The 13207-nt window shown below is 36.9% G+C and overlaps 1 pseudogene; it reads left to right on the top strand.

Annotated features, from left to right (window-relative positions):
* The first annotated feature begins 2864 nt into the window (after window positions 1–2864).
* Window positions 2865–3478, top strand: LOC149119353 (protein BTG1 pseudogene; annotated as a pseudogene).
* The last annotated feature ends 9729 nt before the right edge of the window (window positions 3479–13207 follow it).

Below are 13207 nucleotides of genomic sequence, written 5' to 3'. Positions count from 1 at the left end.
GAAAGAAATGCCCTTGTCTTCACTGTGTTAGATGGTACCCTGCTCCTATTAGGACCCCAGGATGGAATCAAAGACAGTGTGGTGCCAGGCTCTCCCTCTGGCAATATCAAAAGAGGCATAGGCTGCTGCATGCAGCCTGCTCTCACCTCACTCTCCAAAGCTGGCAGTGTCCTGTTGCTCATGGTTGTGGGATCCTATATTGTGTTTGTACTCATTGCTGTATCTTCTGCACTATCTCATAGTGTCACTCTTACATCTGTAGAATTTCAACTGCAGTTTTGTCTCCAACTCTCTCCTGGGAATGCAATCCCTCCATTTTTTTCTGCTATTTTGTCCTTGCCTAAAGCAGTACATCTCTTTTCATTTCGGCTGTCTAGAAATCCTACAAGTTATGAGGATAGTACCTTTGCAATATCCCCACTGTATTGTGCCTACAACTTCCAGCATTTTGTGGGCATTTTAAAGGGTGATATACGAAAGCATTTTCAGTAAGATTAATTTCTTATTGACTATATAAGGATAAAAAAAGAGAATAAATGTTTCCATACTTTAGATTTCTAGCCAGTATTTAAGTCCCTCCATCTCCAAAATGGAGACAACTTTTCTCTGAGAAATTGTAAGAGATGCCACACAACTAGGAATTAATTATAATCTACAGCAAGGAGCTACTTTGTGAAGAACACTACTCTCTGCTACTGGCAATGGGAGGAATATGCCAGGTGAAATCCTCAAACAGAAACCGAATCATGAAATTATGTGGGGTGTTTCTCAAGTGATAAATAAGGCAATTTCAGAGGCATGAATGATGAAAATGTATATGGATTCCTATATCTGAAATTAGTTGCCATTGTGCCTTTGGTAATCAAACACATGAACTCTGTAGCTAACAGGCAGCTGCTGTTAGATTTTTGCAGTGTTTTGAGAAATACACTCATCTACATTTAAGCTTAAGGAAATTTCAACTAAGAATCCTAGTTGCAGTCCACAGCTGCCCACATTAAGCATGGACAAGCTGCCACAATGACCATCTAGTTCACTTTATTCATTGATGGTTACTTATGCAGCCCTTCCTTATATAGTCTGAGAACTCAGTATGACTGAAATCATAGAACAACAGGAACCTGGCGGATCCCTTTTTCCAGAAGAATTAAAGGAATTACAATTTTTTCTGGTTCAGACTGTCTATTATTTGTTAGAGAACATTTAGATTCTAAACCCATCACCATTGAATTGTAGAATTCAATGACACTGAGTTATTTAGACAAAGTCAATAAACTTGTTACTATTTCTCTCCTCAAGCATGCCTTCTAATTATTCAGATCTGTCATATTTTCATGAATTGTTGTTCATCTATTACCTGGAAATCTGATTTTTATAATCACAACTTTCTTTCTGTCTAAATAATGGCATCAATTAGAATAAGTATCTCAGATACATTTTTGTTGAATTCAAGATAGTTTGTCCATCTCAGTTATATTCAGCAACATGAATTTTTACCACCTGTTACACATATATGTTGTGCATATTTCCACTTAACAATTCCTTAACACTAATGATCATAATCAAGCAAATAGTATTTTTCCTTAAGGCTTGATTTTAACTCTGAGAATTTGAATCAAATTCATATTTTACTTAAAAAGAATTTTGCATATTTTTTCAAAATTCTAATTTGAATGACACACTTAGAATTCTGACTAATCCATGTTCTCTAGCATTTTCTATAAAAAGCAATAGGAAAGGAAAAAAAAAGCTATCCAAATAATAATAAATCTAATCATATAACTCTTATTTTTTATAGTTCTAACACCATTTATTGACCGATGTGTGTGAATGATAAAATGTTTCATTAATATAAACCCAGTTACATAAAAAATGACTATGAATAGAAAGCATCTGCAAAGGAAGCTGTCAGTTTAACAATAGATTCTGGTTATGATGTATTATCATACTGTATGCCCATAATTATATTATATTTTCCATGACTCATAATTTATCTATATTTAAATAATAATATTTTTAAAGTACAAGGTAGTAATTTCAACATTTTCTTTGTTTTCTAACTGAGGTTTATGCTTCTCTGGCTTACACCTACATTTCAGAATCTATATACTGTATTAATAATTTATAAATGCATTTCTGGACATAAAATTATGACATGTCTACTTTAATAAATGCAAATATTTTATTTTGTTGCTCTTCTTGACAAATGCAAACTGTGAAACAATACCCTGTGTGGTTAGAATTTTTTCCAATGTCAACTGTGCATTGGGAGAGCACTAACACTTGGCAGCCATGAAATAGTTCACTGATTCAGCTGGGCAGATGGAAGTCATTCAGGACAGACCCTAAGTACATACTGTTTATGTTTTATATTTCTCAACAACTAGACATGCTTTTATAACTTATTAACATACTCAGAAATCTATACTGTATGAAACCCCTTTATTTGTGTTTTTATTTCATGATCACTTTGAAGCCCTTATAGGATCCAAAAGTTACAGCTAATGTGCTTGCTTCCCTTCAGAAGTATCTAGAAGTAAAGGAGCTCAAATATTCATAAAATGAAATTATCTCCATAAAATGATCTTGCCATCTCAAGAACATTATATATCACTAGACAGGCCTATTTTTAATAAGATGGAATACTTGAGTCCTACTTCTCTGAAGGTGTCTTTCACTCTACAAATCAGGCTGTTCCCACTCAGAGGTGAAAACACCACTGTTGAGATTTTGAAGGTTAAAGAGCTGGAGGCATAGGTGGCTGGGAGGCTCCCAGAACTGTAACCAGGCTGCTGTCGCTTCTCTCTTCTCTCCCATCACCTCTTGTCTTGAAAATAAGTTTTTTACTCCAAAGAAGTGGCGAGGGCAGTAGCCATCAGTGCTTCACTCCCTCTTAGCTCTCTCACCTGGGAGGGATCCCAGGGGAAGTCTCAGCCACCTGGATGCAACCCCATGAATCCCTTTTACACCTGGGCCACCCCCATGATAGGCCAGATCGCCACCACCAAGTTCATCATCTCCATGTTCCTCCACACCAAGAGGCTCATGATCAAGTGATAGCTGCAGACCTTCAGTCAGAGCCTGCAGGAGACATGGGCAGAGCATTACACATTCCACTGGTTCCCAAAGAAGCTGTGCAAGGGATCACAACATATTCCTGTGAGCATCAACCAGAAACTGGACCCTCTGATTGCACTGAGCAGTCAAGAGCTATTCAGGCTGCTCCCTGAACACTAACTTGCACTCTGGGCTGATGCCTATGAAGTGTCCTACAGAGTAGGACAGGATGGCTCCACCAGAGTGCTATAGGAAGTCTCACCAGCAGGAGGAAGCACTCAGAACAGCACCAAGGTGCAAATGGTAGACAGAAGAATCTGCTCAAAGGAGGGTTCTCTTAAGTAGAAAAAAAAAACCTTCTAAAAATTACAAGATAATGCCTATCAGGCTAAGATATAGGCTATGGAAAGATGTCTTATAATGGATGGACAAATTTGATTTTTGCTTTGGGTGAGCTTTCTTGAGGATACATTATGGAACTTAAAACATGTCACAGCTTTGAAGATCTTGCACAAAATAGAATGGTAAAATAATTTTAAGTGTCAAAAGCCATGGTTTGTACAGTCCATTTCAATGACTTAGTAGCCTTTGAGACCAAGTAAATGATCATTTTATTTCCTAGGGAGTGAAGTCCTATGTTTCAGTTTCTACAAGGCATTAAACCTAAAGTTTTATATCAGTCACTTTAATGAAAATCAATATTTCAATGAATCTTTCTCTGCAGTATATCTTGCAGATAAGTTTTCACTATTAATGCTTGAAAATTAACATTAATTTTTGGTATCTCAATAGGAAAGATAAATGTCTTTAAAATGGTAGTACTGGGAATTTTATGACAAGACTTTTAGCTAGCACTTAAACATCTATAAATGTACACAAATACAGACCAGTAAGCATGACCGGGGGAAATGGTCAGCTCTTGTATTTTTTTTTTTTTTTTGCCTTGAAAGTAGCAAGTGACCAGAATCTTCCATGGCCACAGAATTAAAAAAAAAAAAAAGACTCTTTAGAAAATACCAGGCACTGTGGAGAGCAACTGGGAGCAACTCAGACTAGACTGTTACTGGAATTAAGACTTATTCTATGCATCTGCTTTCCCACAATATGGTGCTGGGAGAGGAGCAAACAGCTTCTACATAGCTGCCTCCAGTTCAACCAATAAACAGCAGGACCTGCTCCTGATTGGAGGAGAGCAGGGTACTCGGCATGTGGGTAGCAGAGTTGGGATTGGTGGAAGAGGACTATAAAGGAGGAGAGAGACAACATGCACCAGGAACATCTATCTGAAGGAACACCTGTGCAGCCCCCGAGAGAGCCAGCTGGCGGTGTGCCGCTCCCCCGCAGAAGTGGGGAAAGTGGCAGGGGGAACCGCCCTTCCACGGAGGTGGAAGGGACGGTAGCCAACCCGGGAAGGGCCGAGCAGACAAAAGAACAGCGCAGGGTCCTATGTCGTTCCTCCATGAAGAGGGGGAGTGACAAGGCACCAGCCAGCTCTCTGTATATTTGTTAGTTTGTAGTTTTCTAAGACTGAATAAACAACTTAATTTTAGAAAGTGTAGGTCTGGTTTGTAACTCTCCTTGGACTTAATTATTTAAAAGTCTTTTCCACAAATCACCATCTATTTCATTAACTTTGTTAGTCATGTTTTATTGTGTAAATTAGGAACTGGTATAAATTTGTACAGATTGTGGCAAAGTTGTACAGATTTCTATATTTTGGATTTTGGATGAGCAATTTTTCTTCTCTCTATAATAGTTTCTTATAGTGGCATTGAAAATAAATGCTTTAGAAAATGTCAGGAAATATATAACTCTGTATGTGTTTTAAATATGTCATTTTCTAAAATGTATTGGTAGATGAAAAATATGCTGTGATTTATTAAAGTCAGATATTCTAAGATTCAATTCTGCTTCTCCAATTTAAGCTGATAAGATTGAGTCTCATCTGGAAGAAGACTGAATTATGAAAGTATACACTCAAGAGAGGAAGAATATATTATTCACATTATTGATTATTTACAGGAAGGTGCATCAGATGAGATATGTAAATGATCTCATAACATATGTATTGTGTGTATGCAATGTATGATTTCTAAGGCTAATAGGTCTACTTTATCTTTCATCTGGATTCTATGTGGTGCATTTTTGGTTAAATATTCAAATAACAGAAGTTGTACAGAATATATATGTATTTATACATTATTATAAATATATCAATTTGTGATATTATCTGGACCAAAAGTAACTCCTAAACTAGTAGTAAAAATCAATTAAAATCTATGTTTTCAATATTTTTTCATAATGTAAATCTAGAAATTTATTTAAATAATTTTACTTAACAAGTTTACTTAAATATTCTTAGAGGCCAACATTATGGTATAGTAAGATAAGTCACTGCTTGTGATGCCAGTATCCCATATCAGAGCATTGATTCAAGTCCCAGTTGCTTTACTTCTGATCCACTTTGGCTAGTGTTCCTGGGAAGTATTATGGGTCATGGAGGGGAGGGTGGTTACCTGAGCAAGCTCCATGTGTGCTTTTCCTCAGCTTAGCATAGAAATAAAAACATGGGAAACAATTTACAAATAAGATGCAAAATCTTTATTTAGTTTGCAAAGCAACAGTAAAGCACCTAGCCCAACAGGAGACCAGATGGAATGCCAGAGCAGGACAATGGCTTTCAGGAAGTGCCCAGGGTTTTTATGGCATTACTGCATTTTAATTGGGTCAATCTATGTGGGTGCCCATTGGACAGGGGCTTCACATAGTCTATGTTGATTGAACTGGGGCCACCCAAGGAGATAGTGGGGGTCTCCTGAAGTCAGCCAGATTCCCCTAAGGGGCTCAGGCCTCTCCTGTACTAGCTCTGGGTAGAGGATTGACGTTGTGGTTAGAACTACAGGCTCACACATACTGAACAGGAGGTTATCATGGGGGAGATGCCAGCAGGTAAAACAAGCTTTCCAGCCACAGCTTGCAGCCTGTTTGCACATTTGCAACCTGATTATGTCAGAAATTCTTTCTGTGTCTAAGAGGCCCACAGGCACTTGTCCCCCTCCCTGGATATCCTCAGGAAGGCAGCAAATTATGGCCCAAGTACTTGGCCCCTAGCCACCCTCATTGAAGACTCAGATGGAGTCTCTGGACTCCAGGTTCAGCCTGGTCCAATCTCAGATGTTGGGAGCATTTGGGAAATAAACCACTAGATGGAAAATCTGCCTCTACCTTTCAGAAAAATATATACACTTAAAAAATATTTAATTTTTAATATTTTTCAGTGGGAATTTTGTATAGAATATTGGTTTTTAAGATTTTTTAAAAGATTGTATTAATTTATTTGAGAGGTAGAATTACAGACAGTGAGAGGGAGAGACAGAAAGAAAGGTTTTCCTCCCGTTGGTTCACTCTCCAAATGGTTGCAATGGCTGGAGCTGCACTGATCTGAAGCCAAGAACGAGATACTTCTTCCTGGTCTCCCATGTGGGTGCAGGAGCCCAAAGACTTGGGCCATCTTCTACTGCATTTCCAGGCCATAGAAGAGAGCTGGATTGGAAGAGGAGCAGCCAGGACTAGAACCGGTGCCCATATGAGATGCCAGTGCCACAGGCAGAGGATTAACCTATTGTGCTATGGCGCCAGCCCCCTAGAATATTCTGAGCCCTTATTTCATTTTGCTGTACTCTCAGCATTCTTTGAGTTAGCCATTGAGTGTGAAATGAGCTATTGTATAATGGTAACACTGAAGACTGGGCAGCAGAATACTCTGGAACTTATAATTGCTCATGATAAATGGACAACAAGGACTCACACCTTGTTAGTGACTACTGCTGCCCCTCGCCCTGTCCTGGATGACACCAAGTGTGACCACAGGGTTTCTGTGATTGGTTGACACACTGTGATCCCAGTCATCAGAATAGCTGGTGCTATTGACATTACTTCCCACAAGCAACTGAGAGCAGGTGATAAAATTAAGAAGAACTTTTAGGGGAGGTGAGAAAAATAGGAGCACAGACACATATGCACAACCTCAGATAGGCACATCTGCACATACAACAGAAAAGCAGCCCAGAGCTGCTGCATAGGCCTGCATCAAGTTAGGGATACTAGTGTTGCTTCCATCATACTAGAACTAAAAACACTCCAGGTCTTAGAAACCCAAATAAATTGATGATATACCTCTTAGAGTTGGAAGGGTTTTACTGTCAGCACATTTATAAGGCCTTCTCTGATTACTATTTTCTGTTTCTCACATTTTCTTCCCAAGACATTTGCCTGTAGAGATAATTCCATTTAGAAATGTCCTCTCCCTTTAAGTGTGTTTTGTTTATGGCCCTGCAAAAGCACTCACAATATAGATGAAAACTAACTCATTTCCTAACTCTGGATTATTTATAGCTACCACTGAATAGTATATTCAAGATTTGGATATGTTATATGATGTGTGAAAACTTAAAATTAAAATTACAATTAAAAACACACATGTTTCTCATGAAAATCTGAGAACTGTTAAAAGCATAAAACTGTAATGCATTCCACTGCATGTAATCATTCTATATTTATTTTGGAACACTGAATTATCTATTTTCATTCTATATGATCACCACATAATAGATAATTTGCTAGTGTTTACAAGAGAGGTACAACACTTTAACATATTTTTAAAGTCTTGATAACACAATGAACATAAATATTTAATGTAAAACTGTATGATTTTCTTAAAATCTTGGTAGCATTTTCAAATAATTTCTATTAATGATTTTTGAGAGAATTAGAAGAATGTGCATTTATGTGCATGTAGGTCCTCATGTATATGTATCTTTCTTAAAGTTAAGCAAATTATATTTGAGAGTAAAATGGATTTATACCACTGCAATTCATGTTTTGTGGTATGTTGACAAAATATGATATCAATGTTTATCTCACATTAAATTTTTAAAGTACATGGTAAGAACACTGAGAATTTATTTCTAGGAGATTATAATTCTCTAGAGTTCTCATGCTGTTCACCAGATCTCTAAACTGATTAACCTTACAGAATTAAAACTTTATACCCAGACCAGGCATTTGGTGGAGCAGTTAAGATGCCACATGAGAGGCTCACATCCCTTATTGGAGGGTCTGGGTTTGAGCCCTGGCTCTGCACTAAATTCTGGAGTCATGCTAATACATGTTTGGAGGCAGCAGGTGATGGCTGAAGTTGTAGGTCTGTCACCACAGGGGAAACTTGGGTTGAGTCCCTGGCTCCTGTTTTGACTTGGCCTAGCCCTAGGTATTGTGGTAATTTGGATAATAAACTAAAAGGATACATTTCTGTCACTGCTTTTCAAATCAATAATGATTAAAAACAATTTCTACCCTTTGATCTACATCATTCCATCCTATCCCAGTAACCAATGTTCTGCACTGTTTCTATTTACAGCATTTGGATCCTAAAAATTCTACATATAATCAAGACCATAAAGCAATTTAAATATTTTTTCTATATCTGGTTTATACTCCAGATTCATCTGTGCTGTAGCAAATGGCTAAATAATTTTCTCTCAACAGCATTCCATTATAAAATATTTGATTCTCCATTTCTTTATTTATAATATTTCTTCATCCATCATAGGTTACTTAGTGTGTTTTCATTTCTTGGTTACTGTAAAAACGCTGTAATAAACATGGGAGCACAGATATCTCTACCAGGTGATGACTGACTGATTTCTTTGCATATACACCCAGTAGAGTAATTTATGAGTCCTATAGTTATTCTATTTTTACTTTTTGAGGAACTTTCATATTGTCTTCATACTGGCTGTACCCATGTACATTTCCACTAATTATACAGATGGGTTCTTATTTATCCACATCCCTGACTACACTTGTCATCTCCTATCCTTTTGACAAAAGGCACTGTAAAAGAAGGTGAAATATTATTGTATATTTGACTTGCATTTACCTGGTATGTTAGTGATATTGAGCATCTTTCTATATATCTGCTGCATTGCAAGAAAATGGTTCTCTACTTATATATGTACTTTGCTATAACTTTATTTTCTATAACAAAAGATGCCAGAAGGTAATTATAATAGCATTATTTATTAAAACCCTTGCATATTTGTTTTTCCAGAAACTGGTTTGCAGCTCAGAAAATAAAATATTTTTAAATAAAGATTGTTATTTGCTTTCTGCATATTTACAGATATTCCAAGGTTTGTGCTGTTATTTGTCTCTAGTTTCACTTGTAATCACCAGATGATATATTTTATATTATTCAAACCTTTGAAATATTGAATACTTTTCTTCTAAAAAATTATGACTTAAGTCATTTCCAGACAGCATTCCATGTATACCTGGTAAGAAATATTTAACTCACCAAGAAAGTAATGACTATGCCATACATTCTGAGTGTTCCTCCCACATAAGGTCTTGATGTGATTAACAGGTGACTTGTTAGTCTTACAGACAATTAAGTCGTGCATTAATGAGTTAAGGTTTAGACTGTGGTAAGGGAGTTCTTATTCTATAAGCTTACATAATATATAACTTTAAAATATATAAGACATTTCCTGTGTACTTCTTAGTTATTTTTATTTTTATTTCATCATACTATATCTTTTTATAAAAGGCACTTATTGTATAAATCAATGTAAAGTAGCCAAATCCAGCTATATAGCAGCTTCAGAAACAGACCTGACCAAAAAGTTCCCAGTAACCAGGCATGATCCAATTGTAGTGGTTATTTGTATCTCATGAATATCAGAACTTCTTTCAGGAGCTGGCTATAAAAGAGAAGATGGCCCAAGTCCTTGGGCCCCTGCAACTGCATGGAGACCGGCTAAAAGGTCCTGGCTCCTGGCTTCAAATTGGTGCAGCTCTGGCAATTGTGGCCATCCAAGGAGTCAGTGGATGGAAGACCTCACTCTCTCTGCTTCTGCCTCTCTGTACTGTGCCTTTCAAATAAATAAATAAATCTTCAAAAAAGTAATAGAAATACAAAGTAAACAATAGTAATATTTATGGAAAAATGGCAGGGACAAGTTGTTACATATCAATAGTAACCTTGAATGTAAATGACTTCAACTCTCCAGTTAAAAGATTCAGACTGGCTGAATTGATTAAAAAACAAGAGCTCTCTCTTTGCTGCTTAAAACGAACACATATCACCAACAATATATACACAGAGACTGAAAAGTTATTCCATGCTAACAGAAAACAAAAAGAGCGGGTCAAGCCATCCTAACATCAGACAAAATAGACTTTAATGCAAAAATTGTTAAAAGAGACAAAGACGGGCAGTATGTAATGATTAACAGATCAGTTCAACAGGAAGATATCACTATATTAAATGTATGAACCCAATTACATCATACCTGGCAATTTTTTTTCTTTTTTTTAACTGTTATTTAATGAATATAACTTTCCAAAGTACAGAATATGGATTACAATGGCTTCACCCCATAACGTCCCTCCCACCCGCAACCCTCCCCTTTCCCACTCCCTCTCCCCTTCCATTCACATCAAGATTCATTTTCAAATCTCTTTATATACAGAAGATCAGTTTAGCATACATTAAGTAAAGATTTCAACAGTTTGCTCCCACACAGAAACATAAAGTGAAAAATACTGTTTCAGTACTAGTTATAGCATTAAATCACAATGTACAGCACACTAAGGACAAAGATCCTACATGAGGAGTAAGTGCACAGTGACTCCTGTTGTTGACTTAACAAATTGACACTCTTGTTTATGGCCTCAGTAATCAACCTAGGCTCTTGTCTGCCAAGGCTATGGAAGCCCCCTGAGTTCACTGACTCTGATCATATTTAGACAAGGCCATGGTCAAAGTGGAAGTTCTCTCCTCCCTTCAAAGAAAGGTACCTCCTTCTTTGACGACCCATTCTTTCCACTGGGATCTCACTCACAGAGATCTTTCATTTAGTTTTTTTTCTCCCCCAGAGTGTCTTGGCTTTCCATGCCTGAAATACTCTCATGGGCTTTTCAGCCAGATCCACATGCCTTAAGGGCTGATTCTGAGGCCAGAGTGCTGTTTAGGACATTTGCCATTCTATGGGTCTGCTGTGGTATCTCACTTCCCATGTTGGATCGTCCTCTCCCTTTTTTATTCTATCAGCTAGTATTTGCAGACACTAGTCTTGTTTATGTGATCCCTTTGGCTCTTAGTCCTATCATTATGACCAATTGTGAACAGAAATTGGTCACCGGGACTAGTGAGATGGCATTGGTACATGCTACCTTGATGGGATTCAATTGGAATCCCCTGGTATGTTTCTAACTCTACCGTTTGAAGTAAGTCAGCTTGAGCATGTCCTGAATTGCACATCTCTTCCCTCTCTTATTCCCACTCTTATATTTAACAGCGATCAATTTTCAGTTAAATTTCAGCACCTCATCCTGGTTAGAAGGGCTCACATTCAGAAATCTATCAACAATAGATGTTGGAGAGGATGTGGGTAAAAAGGGACACTAACCCACTGTTGGTGGGAATGCAAATTGGTTAAGACACTATGGAAGTCAGTCTGGAGATTCCTCAGAAACCTGGATATTCAGAATTCTTATATGAATATACAGCAAGGACACTCAACATATTAATCTTAAATATAATTAATAAAATTTTGAGTAAAACCAGCCAATTTCATTTCGAGTTAGTCTTTCCAATTCAGGGAAGCAACAAAAGCAGGCTGTTTCTTCTAGAGTTATTCATCCCAGAGGCAACAAAGAACAAAGAGAAAAAAGAACAAACATCTGCTGAGTTTGACTAAAAAATACAGTGACCCTATTACACTTGGCAAGTAAAAGTAGCCTAATGACTAAAACAATATCTCAATATTGGGAGAATAACTCTATATCCTATTATGACCCACAGACTCTTGACCTTAGGCTAATAACATTTTCAATCATCTTTTGTGCAACTATAAAGTGATAATAAGGGCAGGACAATTTATTTTCTAGTACACATAAAATCAACAGTATGTACTAATGAAGGATTTTAATCATACTGCTTTTTTGAACATCAGGTTCTACTTATATTTTACTTAAAGTGACCACATAATTTATCATTTTCACTGCAACTATTTTAAGAATGAGAGAGATAAATGATAATAATTACGTTGGAATTACAGGGATAAATTAGGACTGATTGAGGAATACCACACCAATTAGTATGGTCAGCAGAGAGATTTTATTTCTGTGTATCTTCAAGATCTATGGTGATCTAGTGGCTAATTACTTAATCACTATGAAATACTAATATAATAATTAATAGGTCTCACTGTGATCAGCTATTTGTACTCTGCAATTAAATATATGAGAATAATATTATTGGATGCCTTGCACTTCTAAAATTGTAGGGGCCTCAGACTGCATATGTCAACTCAAGTTGCACTTGAGTAATCTCCAATCTATAGATTAAGAAGTATGTCTGAGTTAGCACAGCTTTTAAATGGTGGAGTTGGGTCTTGAACCCAGGAAACAAAACTCCCAAACTCAGTGTTCTTTCTCCTACATCATGGACAGTCTCTTACTTGTTTCTTTGACCTTAAATCTACTAGAAAGTATTCCCTATACTGATTAAAAAAAAAAAAAACACCACCACAGAAATCTGTGTTAAAACATTTTGTATTTACAATCTTTGCAAAGTTGCTTTCTATGTTTGGGAACTCAAACTCATGAGGATTTGATCAAAGTTCTGCCACCATGGTCAAGTGAAACTTCAATCTTTATAGTGATTAAATTGGACTATTGGTTGATGAAAAGAAATAAGTGTATTCACTGTAAAGTGGACTTGACTTTTCAAATTCATTGGCTCTGGGTAAACTATTTTACCTAGCCTGATTGTTAGAACAGATGAATGCTGTTGAATGCTGAGTACATTGCCCATGAAGTGGTCCTACCAATGGGATCTTATCAAGGTCAAGGAAACCAGCAGAATGGATATTGTTAGGGATACCTGGACACTGAATCCACTTCTTCCTCCCCAGGTGCAGATACTGACTTGATATTTAGAGCTCCGTTCAAGAACTAGGATGACCATGTATATGTCAACATGGGCTTAACAGAAGTGCAAAAATTATTTGCAACCACCTGAAGAGAGATGGAAATTAAAAAAAAAACTGTAGGAGGAAATGCTGGCACAGTAAGCAATGGG

Source organism: Oryctolagus cuniculus, chromosome Y (assembly GCF_051225735.1).
Source record: "Oryctolagus cuniculus isolate XC-2025 breed Fujian yellow rabbit chromosome Y, ASM5122573v1, whole genome shotgun sequence".
In the NCBI taxonomy this organism is placed as follows: Eukaryota; Metazoa; Chordata; class Mammalia; order Lagomorpha; family Leporidae; genus Oryctolagus; species Oryctolagus cuniculus.
This window is presented reverse-complemented; position numbering and strand designations above follow the sequence as displayed.